Source organism: Corvus moneduloides, chromosome 10 (assembly GCF_009650955.1).
Source record: "Corvus moneduloides isolate bCorMon1 chromosome 10, bCorMon1.pri, whole genome shotgun sequence".
Classification (NCBI taxonomy): Eukaryota; Metazoa; Chordata; class Aves; order Passeriformes; family Corvidae; genus Corvus; species Corvus moneduloides.
This window is the reverse complement of record NC_045485.1, coordinates 21,951,966-21,966,020: the sequence shown is the minus strand read 5'-3', so window position 1 is coordinate 21,966,020 and position 14,055 is coordinate 21,951,966. Positions and strand designations below refer to the sequence as shown.

Sequence of the window (14,055 nt, the reverse complement as noted above, 5' to 3'; positions counted from 1 at the left end):
TTTTTCCCAGCCCTATTGATGGAATTGTTTAGAGTTCAGATTGAAGGGAAAGAAGAACTAAAGGAAGAGGGTTCAGAAACAATTGGCAGAAACAACAAGCCGAGGAGACCACTCAGGGAAGAGTTTTACTTCAGTGATGTCTGCTAATTTGTTCATTGGGCAGTGCTGTGCCTTCCTTTAATTGTGTGGGTTTGGTGAAGAAAGACTTCTTTTGTTGTTTTTTTTAATTTATTACTTTAATTTATTACAGCTATTAAAACTTCAGATTAATGTGGAGGTGTGCTGGTTCAGCAGTAATGCACAGCTACCAGAGCTGCATTTGCTTTAGGAGGTTTAGAGTCATATTAATGGCTGTCTGTGGAAACTAAAGCTGGAAGAGATGCTGAGTGTGCCACCTTCTGCCATGTAGAGCTGAAGTGGAGAAAAGAGTGCTAGAGACTGTTTGAAAGCTGATGTGATTTCTTTGGTTGCAACAATATTATCACCAATTAACTCGGGTCCAAAGAGAATTTGTACAGCATTTTTTATGTATTCCTCTGCAGGTTTCTTCCCGTATCAAGTACAGCAGTGTGAAAGAACAGCATCATATCCTTAGAACGTACCAGTAAAGAGAAAATGTTTACAGCTTGTCTCTGAACAGCACTGCATGGATGATGAAGCACTTCTGAAAGGATATCTGTGAAGGAAATAAACCCATTAATTGAACAGAATTATTGCACACCAAAGCTACATGTTTGAGAGGTCTCTACAGTATTCAAATAACTATTGAACCATTTGGCACATCCCTAATAAAAACCTTTATCCATTAGCCCCATTGGTGCATGCTTAGGCAAATTAACTCTTTTATATGTAGATCTAAAGAAAATGGTGTGTTATAATTAAATGATTCTTTTGGGGGCAGTAAACCTCTCTTCAAACAGCTTGAATATTAGTGCAGTCGTTTTTCTTTCAGCCCTACTAATCACAGCAAATTTAGCTTGCACAGCCAGAGTCAGGGTGCATGTTACAGGACATTCTAGCAATGGCGGTGAACAAATCCCATAAGAGCTGGTGTTTGGCTTATAAGAGGATTTTATCTGAAGTTAATGTAAATTTATCTGGATTCTTGCTGTTCATGAAATTGTGTTGCTGTTTAAGATGTCTGGTACTTGAGACATGGGTAGGTCAGAGCCCACCCCATAGAAGTCCATTGTATGACTGACTTTGGATTTGAATGGAAGATCTAGAGAGCAAATGGCAGCTGCAGTCATCACATTTAAAAACAGAATCCCCGCTCCTCCAGGTCACTCAAGTTGTTCTCCCCAGTTTCCAAATCATTTGGAACTTATTTGACGTAGGTGACATTTTGAACATTCCTTCTGATGGTTGGAAAAGGCACCAGATATTGAATCATAATGGAGCAGACCCTTAGTTACCTTGATGAATATTTAGGCCAGGATTTCCTGATGTGACTACCAATGGCTGGGATCTGATACTTTGAACTGTGCCTTATTTACTGGAAGTGCTGAATACCTGTTTTTCTGAAAACTGGGCTCTATGGACATGACCTGTTCTGACTTTTAGTTGTAAAGCTAAATGCTCCACATTTAAATGCTGCAATCTCCTGAGACCACACAATGCTGCTTTCAAAAAACACAAGTATATGTGTTAGCCTTTAGATATTTGTCTAGGATATAGAAAGCAGTCTTTATAACCAAATTTAGTTCTGAGTTTCCACATTTCTACTGGATATCTACCGGGATTAACAGGATGAAAGATTTATTCACACCTCTTTTTCTTTGCTGCTTTCTGTATTTTCTACTGTCAGGCTTGTGGGTGTGCTCCTGCTGAGCAGGGCAGGTGATTGCTCTCAAACAGTTCCAGTGCAGTTGGTTGATGGCTGCATCTAGCACAAGCCTCTGTTGACAACTACATCATGTTATTGGCAATGAGGATCTATATTTGGTTTGGGTTGTTGATTTTTTAGGGTTTTTGTTTTTTGAGGTAAAGAACTTACAGGAACTGCAAATTCTCTGTTGTGCCTTAAGGTTTGCCTTCATCTTTATGTTCTTCTAGGGAATGATGGGTTCCCACGTGAGCCACAGTCATCATCCAAATACCACTTTCCCCTGGCCTTTCTGAAGTACCTGATGCCTTGGAGTATTCACATATGTATGAGGTACTTCACTATCTCATGGCTGAGGTCAAGAAGTTTGGCTGTTATCAAAGTAGAATCATTAAAATAGGACTACTGATAGTATGGAATTATAAGTAGCATTAGCAACAAGATGTGATTCAAATGTTATGGACACTGCAGTTTTGAATTGCAATAAGCAAAGAAGATCTTTTTTTTTTTTTAAATTATGTGCTGCAGGATATAAAAGGGCAAGCAGTTTATCTCACAGGACCATGAGCTGCCTTCAGTTTGCACATGCAGCTTACATTGGTGGGAGTCCCAGTGTATTCTGAGGACTCAGTCCAAACCTGACAAATCTCTTAAGGGGAAGTGTTCAAATAGGAGCCATCCAATTTGTTTGCTGCTCTAAACTGGAAATTAGCACATTTAAAATGGCTAAACTCAGCATGCACGTGACTCTCTCAGGCCTCACCACTCTCACAGGGAAGAATTTCTTCCTAATATCTAATCTAAACCTGCCCTCTGCCAGTTTGAAACTCCTTTATCCTATAAGTACATGTCCTTGTCAAACGCTCCTCTCTGGCTCTCTTGTATCCCCCTTTGGGTACTGGAAGGTGCTAAAAGCTTCTCCCAGAGCCTTCTCCTCTCCAGGTGAACAACCCCAACTCTCACAGCCTGTCTCCATAGCAGAGGTGTGCCCGCCCTCAGAGCATCTGATGTTTCTATGTTCATTTACATTTTGCCACTGTAGAATGTTCTTAGACTTTTATTCCCACCTGAGAAGGATGATGTTGCCTTTGCTCCTGGTCAGGCACTGATTAACACGGTGCACTACTTTTGTTTAACCTGCCTAGGCTTTCCAAAGATGGTAAGAGACATAATTTCCAAGAAAACATCACTCCTTTCTTCTTCCAAGAAAACATGGTGAGTCCTTTTTCATTGATTCTACAAGATGAAAATTTATCCATTATGAATTTAGAGAAGTTTAGAAATTGCAGAAACAGTATTATTATTCCACAATTGATTTGTTTCAGTGCTCTGTGTTCGTGAGGGCCACCAGTTCACTTCCAGGGAAGTGCGGCTTGGCTCCAGCTGTAATTCATAGCCATTGCCTCAGCTCTCAGCATCGGGGTTGTTTAACCTTGAGGCTGCTCGTGCTCTATCAGAGGTGGTGCCTCATGTGCAAATGTGCTGCTTTGGAATGCAGAGATCGTACCTGGAATGTCCTACCTTGCAGACTGCATTAAGTTTTCTAGAAGGTGAAGCATTATTTTCCATGTCTCTCCTGGGATGTATCGAGAGCCTACTGAATTCTGTAAAGACTTGGTATTTAGTTAGCTTACCAGTCTCTAGCTATTATCAGATACCAAAGGAAATACATAATGCAGCGCACAAAAAAGAAATGATGTTTCAGCATTATGTAAAAATCACTGTTCCACTTATTTGAGATGTTCTATGAGTGCCAAAAAAGGTCTTTTGGCATCTTAAGTATGTCTTATTCATTTCCACATCCAGAAATATTTCCTGGTCGTGGGAGCACCAGATGCTGTCAAGAATCATGGGCTAAAAAATGTAGGGTCATAGGTCTGACTTGAGAATGAGCAATTTCAGACCCAAAGGAGGCTAGAAACATTTGGGATATTCAGACGTGGAAAATACTTTTTTTTAAATTTATTTAATTTTCCTTTTTTTTTTTTTTTTCCTTTTCTCATCTCACCAAAGAAATAGTGTCTGAGCTCTCACAGAAGTTCATTGCTCAGGCTCAGGCAGTGACCAGGTTTTATCACTTCACAGTTCACATTGCCCCAGCTGAAGACAATGAGCCACAGCAGTTTTAAATGCTCTTAAAGTGACTTTATATTCTATCTGAAAAGCAAGGAGCAGCTCTCGTTAATCTAGCTGGAAATTTTCTGAAGGCTTTTGCTTCTATTGAAAAAGAAGGTTCATTGAAACTGAAGCATGTGGAAACCCACTGAACCTCTGACAAATTTCTAATGTTGGTAGGTTTTAGGGTCCTTGAAGCTATTGGATTCCCTGCCATATACTTTCCAGCTCTCTGGTTTCCTAGTGCCATTGATGCTTTTGGGGGAATAATTGTTGCAGTGGTGGGGAAAGAGGTACTGAACTCTTTAAAATAGTTTTTCTGCAGTTCATAAAAGTAAAAAGTAGTTCATAACCTGCCCTCACCTCGACAGCCCCAAAATTTTGCACCACATTTATTCCAAATATGAAATTTTCCATATGGGGAGTTATTTTGGTACAACTTTAGACTTCAACTTTCTGCACTAATTGCAAAGCCACTTTGTTGGCTTCCTATAGACTAGCTTATAAGCATTTTTCAGGGTAATTAAATGGTTTAAGTAATTCAGCTGATCCTGTACCTAGTCTTATTTACAGTGTAATTAGGACCATTGCAAGAAATGTGCAAGCAATTAGTGATTTAATCCTGGTGAAGAATGCTTTGAGTTTCAGGTTTGGCTTTTTGTGCTTTTAATCCTTTCACACCTACCTCTCTAAGAATGATGGTAAAGGAATACACAATGTGTTTAAGATTATCTCAAGGAGAGAACTCCAGTTTGGGGAGCATAATTGCTTTATATTTGCATGGGCTGCAAATGAAATAGTTTTTCTCTACACTGAGCAGTGTCACCTTGTCTTTCAACAGGTACTTGGGATTCCTGGTTTCCTCTTCTGACTTAGACATTGATTCACTGTCTGGCCTTAGGTAATCTATTATCACACCTTCAAATTTATGTGCCTGTAGCTACATTCAGATACCAAAAGGAGTGACTTAAGGACTGTCAAAAAGCAAGTAATTTATGGAGTTATGTAACAGTAGAACACAACCCCAGCTCTGCAAAAGCTAAGGATATTTAATTTTGGACTGATTGGAGCTGTTCACTTAAACTCTTGCATAACATTTCATAGGTAGGGGGACTGGGTATCTAATTTGAAGTATCAAATTTTGAATGTTCTGTCACTCTCTAAGAATGTCATTTTGTTTTCATGTGAAATATTTCCTTTTAAGCCATTTCTCTGATTCCAGGGTTATTTTTTTTCCCATATTAGGCCTGTAACCAGCAATTACAATGTCTGTTGACTGTGTGTGAGTAGAGAAAAGCTGATTACGTAATGAAATTATGCTATGACAGCTGCTTGTAAGAAAAAGGAAATAGGAAAGATTCTTCAATGAAAAATGCACAAACATGTTGGTTGCACTTCTCCATAATGAATAACCTTTTAGAAAAAAAGGCCACCTGTATTAACTCTCCTTCTCCACAGATCCCTTGCTCTGACATTACCAAAAAGCAACTTGTGAGATGTCAAAAATTGTCCTGCTAAGAAAAAAACCCAGTGCACACATTTCTCACATTTCCATAGCAGGGAAGAAGAATTAGAATATGTATGCATTTATCCATATAGAGGGCTTGCAAGTGACTTTAGTTTTATCCTCAAGTTAAATAAGTGCTGTAGACCAAAGGTGCTGGTGTAGACAGGCAGGATAAGTTTCTGAAGAAAGTCCCTCTGGGATGGAAATAATGATCATGCCTGTGTGAACAACTTCCAGCCATTCCACCTTTTATGTACCCATTAGAGTACAAGCACCTTGGACTGCAAATTACACATATGCCCTCCTGTAGTTGATATTCCCTTTGCTCCCTAGGTTCATTTTCAAGAACAGGTCAGACTTTTCCCAGCCTCAGTAAAAAATTAATTTATACCTTAAAATGATCAGAAATTTTCTCTTAAAAAATACATTACTTGATTTAATTCTGTGTTTTTTGAAATAAGTTAAATGCAGTTTCCTGATTTCCTGCATATTTAAAATTAGGACCCTTTCTTTTAAATTGCTTATGATGTTTAATAAGCAAATCAAGACATACTTAAACTCTAATTAAAGCTCAGTGGAAATGCAGGAGAGTAATGGACATAGGACAGGCAATCATCTGAAAATTGAAAAAGTGGTGTATTACAGAAAAAGTTTGACAGATTTTTATTTTCAGAAGGCAGATACAATTGCTTCTACTGCATCAGTTATCAAGAATTTTAATAATTAGGTTCAGTATAATTAACCATTAAATCAAGGAAGTTGTATTTTTGTTCCTTGGTAAGGGGTTTCAATATTTCTTTATTCACGGTAAGAAACAGTTATATCTTTGTTTTAAATTACTCTAGAACAGCTTATTTATATTCCTGAGCATGAGTAAATTTTACAACCCTCAATATTACATTTTTGTTGTTTTGTATGATCTTAATTCCAGTTCCTGTCAACGAAATCCTCTTAGGTTGGATTCAAACTCATGTTATGTCTTTGTGCATTTGGCCAGGCCAGCCTGGCTGGAATCCATCTGGCTTCATATGGCTTGTGCCATTGCCTATACCTGGGTGTCAGGCCCCTCTAGCTTTTCATAATGTGCTTTTTTGACAGTTCTAAATGGTTCTGTAGCCTGTTCTTACTACTTCTTGTGCCCTTGGATTATTAGCCATACATCTTTCTCTTGTTTTCTTTTCTTTTTCTTTCTTTATTTATTTTTCACCTCTTTTCTCCTAATTTTTTCACTGACTGTATGATTACAGTAGCAAACATGTTGTGAAACAAAGTAAAATGGTTTTGCTGCTGGTGTGGTTTCAGAAAGTTCTGTTATTTGGGAATTTGGCTTATGCAGAAACAAGGAAAACAAACAAAAATCTGAATACTCCTTATATGTTACGTGTAGAGTCCTTTTAAGTGTATTACTAGAAAACAAGAATTTTCTAGCATTCCCTACTCATCAGTATGATTCCAAAGAATATGATTATATTTTAGTGAAGAGTGGGACAAATAATGAAAAAATCCACCCATTTTTTAAGGAATGTAAAGCAGGAGATTCTTGGGAAAAGAAACATCCATATATTTCTCAGCTCTTAAACATTACATGATTAACAAGAAAAAAATATTTTCTAATTAATAAAATAAAATTTATACATTCAAGTTAATGCAAAGTTCATTTTAGAAATAATTTGATTAGTGTTATTTAACCCAGTTCTAATAACTGTATTTCTTGTCAAACCAGTCAAGGAGGATCTGACAGTTATTACTAATGTGAAAGTTGTGTTAAAATAAACAGGGGAAATTAATGTGAGGTGCAAATAAATGCAATTTTGTTTGATTTCCTTTTGCTGAAGTTAGTTCTCCAGGAATTTTGCTGGAATTCAGGATTGATGCTTTCAATTTGTCTTACGTTGCAGAAAAGTTGTATTCAGCAGATGGAAGGGCTCTAATGAATGCAGCACTTAGTTTTTTCTGCAATCCAATAAAACTGGAACGACACTGTGTGAATCTGGGAGCTCTCGTAATCTGTGAGAAGTCAGGAGAGATTGTATTACAGTAATTGACTTCAGTAGGATCGAGACTTCCTCTAACAATTCCATGGGGCTTCCAGTATTTTTGCAGTCTATTTTAAGACATGTGCACACTGGTGGGAGTAGTGCTTCTAATCAAAATGGGCTATATTTTATTCAGACCTTGGAGACCAAGTAGGTAGAGCTAATTGGCTTATAACTGACCTGCTTAAAGGATGTCAAAATTGGCTGTTGGCTGTTCCTTTATAACATTAGTTTGATTGACTAAGAGTCTGGCAGCAAGATATGAAATATTATGAATCCAATTCATTAAAATTGTCCCCATTTTAGATCATTACATATTTTCAGAACAAATGGAACATACTTGCAGTATAAAAGAAATACGGATCTGTAAATTACTAACCCATCAGCCACCTCCTTCTCCTTCTGTTCCCCTCCCCAAAATAAAAAACTCCAGTTGATCACATGAAAATAAGGGGAGAGAAGTGGGACATAAATTTTTCTCGTGGTACTATACAAAATAAGTGTCTTTAAAAAAAATAAAGAGGAGTATTCTGGGCTTGATTTGCTTCCAAGTTATCTGGTTGCCTGTCATGCAAGGACTCAGTTCAAGAGCACTGTGCATGAAGAACTATCATTACATCAGAATTCTGCCTTTCTCTCTATGGGGTGGATAATAGTTTTATTTCACCTTTTCTGAGTCACTGACTTTTACTCTGCTAGGTGCACAGCTGCCCTTTCTCAGGTGACTGATCTCATCCCACTGTTGGTAAGATGCAGTTCTGACCGTGGCATAACCAGAGGATGGTTAGATGAAAGATTCATGTACTGTTTGCAGGCTGAAGAAACTGCACCCCACCATGCCAGGAGGATGGGGAATTGGGAAGTTGCAGTGTCTCTCATGGACATGTTTTGTACACTTCACACCCGCTCTTAGACACTGCTATCAGCATAAAGGCAGGACCTACAGGATTGTTCTAGTTATAAAAATTAGTGCTGAAACTTGGTGCCTGGGTGTTTCCCCACCTGCTAACCACAGGGGGTAACACTCTTGCAGAGACCAAGTGTTGTTCCTCTGAATGCAGGAGGAGGTGGGGCTCTGCTCGTCATTCATCATTCAGGTGGTGATTATGCTGGAAATCATCTCATGGAAGTTTGCTTTGGGCCACAATCCAACTGCTGCATTTTCCAATGTCCTTGGCTTTCTCCTCTCCCCAGGTCCTTGGCTCTATCCTTTTCAAACAGGTTCACTCAGCTCTGTGTAAAAGCAGCCACAGACCCTGCTTTGTTTGGGCACTGCTGCTGCTGTGTTACACCTTGTTTCATAAGGATATTCTTGTGTGTGTACACAGGTAACATTAATATCTTTTACATTCACCAGTTCCCATGAAGGGTAGTTTAAAGCACATCTAGCCATGGTGCTGTGCTCTAAGTTGTGCAAAGCAGGCTCTGTTCTTCGCAAGGTGTTTCACATGTGCCCCGTGCCACAGAGGTCTGGCTACACGAGCCTGCAACCCCTCCAGCTGTGACAGAAGTGCTGCAGCAGAAGGGATGAACCTTCTGCAGATGGGAGAAACCTTCCATGGCATGGCCTGGGTGCCTTTACAGACCCTGTGCAGGGCACTGCATGTGCTGAGCTTTCTGTGCCCTGCCTGCATCTCCTCCACTGCCAAGGGAAGCTGCAGCCATGAGGAGGAGGAGCATGGTGTGCGCTACAGTAACTTTAAGAGGTGAAGGTGCGTCAATCTGTCCTTCAGCCAAAGGTTTCTGGTTTTATCCTGCAGAATTATGGTACAGAGAGAGCTAAACTTGCATTAGAGCACACCTGTTTGCCACCTAAATCTGTTACACACAACACATACAATTTATGGTGCTACAATAGTGAACTCCATGTGAATGTGAGCTATGCATCTTATCCAAGCCTTTGGAGTTGTTCATTAATACAGGTTGTTGTTTGTTCATTTTGGCAAAGCTCAGAAAATCCTACAGGGGCCAAAAGCAACTGAAATCCTCATTACCTCTAGCAGCAAATGATGCATTCATCATCTTTAAGCCGAAAAACACAGTCCTTTTTTCTTTTTTATACTCAAAATAGCTTTTTCAGGTTCTGAATTTGGGAACAGAAGGCTCAACATAATGAGAACCAGTCTTCTGAAAGAGGCAACATGCTAGGGAGGATTTGTCTTTCATGCTTTTGCTTTGTTGTTTTTTACTAATGGTACATTGCTGTTCCAAGCACTGCAAGTTTCAGGGATGTTGCTGGGTGTTTATGTTCATCTATGTGTTCCTTAGCAAATTCTTTGACAGTTGGTAAATTGAATATCATTCTTGCTCTGCCACATGCTTCTTCCACAGCAGTTACCCCTGGAATGATGTGTCTCTGTCATGCTCCATTCCCATCCTTCACATTTCAAATCTCTGTTGGTATGTAGGGGGCTCAGATAGAAGTCTGGCACCATTGCAAAAGCCTTGTAAATATTATAAGGAGGAAAAAAAAATATAACTAAAATTAGGATGTCTCTTGGAAAACTAAATTTAACCTGTGGTAATATCCAAAAACTCCTTGCTTGTGCTCCATTTTCTGAGTTGAAAGGTTCCTAATTGTTCTTTTCTATGGTGATTGGCTAAATTTGAAAACAAAGCCACAGCAGCCAGCATAAAGTAGTGCTTATTTTAAAGAAGGAATGATCTGCTGCTCTTTTTCACAGCACAGTGGGACTTTCTTTTCCATTGACTTTGGCTTGGAGGTAAACTTTGCACTGAGCCTTGCAGCCAGGCTCTGGGGGACAGGGGAAGAGGCTTTGATAGATGGTGATGAGCAGAAATTTCAGACTGAACATTCTAGTGCCTAAATTAGTTGCAATTATGAAAGCAACACAGCTTACTAGAGCAACGTATGCTTGTAAGGATATTCTCAGTTCTGTCTAGTACATTCTTTAACTAAGCTGAACCATGCTGTCTCCCTGTATTTCATCCAGCCTTTCCAGTGCTTTGTTTTCCTGCAGAAAATTTAGATTCTTTTTGTCATCCAGTCCAGTAAATGCTGCTTTTTTTACATTGTAAACAATGGGAAACTACTGGATAGATGCTAGAAAGAGCAGTGACTTGCCTCCAGTCTTCCTTCTGCCCCTCTAAAGTACTACTTCTCCCCATGTCAAATTTATGTTGCTTTCCATGATTCACATGGACTGAGGACCAAAAATCAGATAAATTCATCTGTTTGAATTTTATGCTCCCTTGAACCATTCTTACTGATTTGAGGCCTTGATATTAATCATTATCTCACAGTATTTCTCTTGTCTCCTCCCTGTCTACCACATCCCCTTTCAAATTTTGCTGAAAGCTCATTTAGTTTTTTCGCCACCATCTTTTCTCCAGCACTCTGCACATCCTACCTTAACTGGATTGTCCTTTTTTCATCTGTCTTATGTATTTATGGCTGGAATATGTCCTTTGCTGTACATTAAATCCTTTGGTGCTCCCAAGCCAGCCTTGGCTGTCTGAATTTAATGAGGGTTGTGTAGTGGTTGAAGTCGTAAGTTATCTTAGCCTGATTTTTCAACTGTCTGCTTTTGGACTACTAGTTTATTATTTTCCTGATGTGGTGTGGATAAGGGTGCCCCAAAGGCTGCTCCTTAGAGCAGGCATCTCCTTCTCTGAAGGCTGTGGCTCATCTGGTGCAGGGCTGCAGCTGCTTCCCTCTAGCTCTGCATTTAGGTTACAGAGTGGGACATTCGTAGTGGGAACAATTCTCAAGGAAAGGTTTGTGTCTCCTGAGCATCTCCAGCACGCAGGGAGGAACATCCACAAGCAGAATGAAACTAGAAGCATGCTTAGAGTTGTGAGTAGCCTATCCCTTTTACAGACTAAAGAGAGGTCATGAACAGCGAGGATTGTGATCCTGACAATTCCCATGCAGCTGCTTTCAGTGCAGGGTGTGAGCAGCATTGCTTTCCTAATCCTGTGGAGTGATTGCCTCTCCTCAGGAGGAGCTGAAGTTCTTCTGCAGTCATGGAAATTGTTCCTATTTGCAAACTATGGAGGAAGATCAGAACTGAAATTTGAAATTTTATTAATCATCAGGTAATCAAACCTAAATTGAAAAATCCAAAAGTGTAGTCAGGCATTGCAAGAATCTAATTACACATCTTCTCACAGTGTAAAATAAAATCCCTATAGGATAATTGAACACTTTTTATTTAGCTGTATGTGTTCTTAAATTCAACTAAACTGGCAACACATCAAAAGAAGTCCTTTCAGGTATTCTGCTTGAGTCCTTGACTGTCCCTTGTAAAACACACTGCACTGCTGTGGCACAAATAATTACCAATGTGCTCTGTGACTCCTCGTGCACATCTTGAAGGTAATTCAGGAGACTTCTGTGTGATAATGAGGTACAGTATCTCAGCCTCAGCCAGCTCATTGTCAGAACGAGATCCATTGTTAGTAACTGATGGTAAGAGAAGATGTGAGGCACTGTACAGCTTTCTTCTCACTGTTTTCAGGTGTAACAAATATGTACAGCTTCCAGATTTACAGGGGAGCTGTGATCAGATAATTTACAACAAAAAGTGCTGTCCTTTCACCTATGTTTTCCTTCTATGTCCTCTAACAGTATCATGAGAGACTGTAGTTAGAGTAAGACAGTATTTTTAAAAGTTTGTTTATGCAGAGTTGTAGTATGGAACACAATATTGATTAATCATGTTATAATATTACTAAGCAGCTTAGGTCTGAATATGGAGCTCATACAATATGGAACAAACACATTGGTGCAATCTGGGGGTCTAATGCAGATACTGAGCTAATATGAAAACTAGCTGGGTACTGTGTGCCTTTTTTTGGGTGCAAATGATGGAATAAAACTTCAGGTTGTTGGGGAAAAAGCATTTTTATCTGAGATACCTTTCATAGGTATGCTATGATTGTATAAAGCAATTGTGGTTCACTGGGGACTCCTAGTTGTCACAGTGTTTTAGTAAAAAGTGCACAGTGTCCCTGAAAAGTGCTGTGGAGGCCAGGGTCTGTCCCTCACCCTGCCATGGACCTGCACTGCAAGCACACACAAAATGCTTCAGCTCACTGTGAGCTGGGATCACCCCTTGCTGAATAAAGAAAAGAGCAACCACTTTCCTAGGGAAGTATTTTTGGATCCCTCGTGGTATCACAGTTTGTTGAATGGTCACTAAAGGTCTGATCATTCAGACAATAATGAATTTTTCCTTAGTCTCATTGGTGTGTACTTTAAAGCCAGTTTAAAGTTTTCATTTTTTTCAAACTATACATTATGCTGCTGTTCCTTTTCCTTGTGTTTTCTTTTCTCTTCTTATCTAATAGGAGGGATATGTGGGAGACAGTTTTATCTGGCACACAGTACTCTGTCTATTGAACTAAGCAATCAAGAGAGGAAATAAATAGGCACTTAGAGATTCTTGGAATTTTCTAAAGACAATATATTGGTCAGGGGCTGGTTTTGTCATTTCTGGTTTAGTACAGTATATACTTTGGTCCTTTGGTGCCCACTCTCCCTTTCAGTCTTCTGCGTGCCTCTCCTAAAAGCAAAGTTATTTTCAAAGCTGTTATGATAGCACAAGCTGTCCTTCTTGAATACATGGTGCTAGTTATTCAGTTCCTACATGAAGAAGTTGGGGTTTTTCCCTCTGCTCTTCTGTGCCCTCATTCAGGTGAGATTTGGATACTCTGGTCTTGCTACAGCCTGTGGGATGATATTTTGTTGGGTCAGGATTTTGTTATGTTTTCTTTTCCCTCTTGCTCTACTGAAATTATTTGCTCAGAAAGCTGCCTTCACTTTTGTGAGCAGTCCTGGCACCTGGAAATGGCACTGCCTCTCCCCTCACTCCTGATCCCAGACCCACTGGGGAAACGTCAATGCTGAATGTCTTCATCTTTGTCAGGCTGAAAGGCTGCTTCATTTAAGTGCAAATTTCTTCCTGAGCAACTTGACCTCGGCTTACCTGGAGTCGTAATATGAACTTTTGCAAGTAAATGTGTATAACTTTTAATAAATCAAAGCACTTGTAAGCCAAAAAGCCCCAGGGATCCACAGATCTTTTTTGATTTTTTTTTTTTTTAAGACAGCTTGTTCTTTTGCTCTCTACTGAAATTATCTGGAAGTCCTGAGGTAATTACATTCAGCAGAAGTGGGGATATGAAGAGGACACCTATACTGCTTTTTCTGCTTTTCCTTTCAGGATGGTGACTTGTCTCTTTCCATGTCAGTGAGTCAAACTCTGTTCTAGACAAAATGAAACCCCAAGGTCAGCTGAATGTGAATTTAAGGTGTCAAGCATCAGACACAGCTCTGCAAAGGCTGATTTCTAGAATCCATATGGCATTATGAGAACATTTCAGTGAAGTGTTCAATCTGTGTGTCGTGGACACAGAGGTTTTGATAGACTTAAATGACAGATGCCCTTCTAAAATAATCTGGCATGACAACCTGCTCAGCGTGAATCACTAGAATTTGATAAATTATGCTTCTCTCAACCAACATAATTTTTAATTGAGCTAGAAAAGAGGATTTTTCAAGGCATCAAATGTTGAAACCTCCCTGTATGTCCAATTTAATAGTCAAT

At 39.4% G+C, this 14,055-nt stretch overlaps 1 long non-coding RNA gene across 3 annotated transcripts in view; it reads left to right on the top strand.

Annotated features, from left to right (window-relative positions):
- Positions 1-14,055, top strand: part of LOC116448919 — a 120,494-nt gene that overhangs the window by 39,925 nt on the left and 66,514 nt on the right. For all 3 annotated transcript variants that reach the window (XR_004242159.1, XR_004242156.1, XR_004242157.1), the window contains exons 2-3: positions 2,971-3,040; positions 4,782-4,841. This is a non-coding gene — a long non-coding RNA (uncharacterized LOC116448919). The remainder of the gene's footprint in view (positions 1-2,970; positions 3,041-4,781; positions 4,842-14,055) is intronic.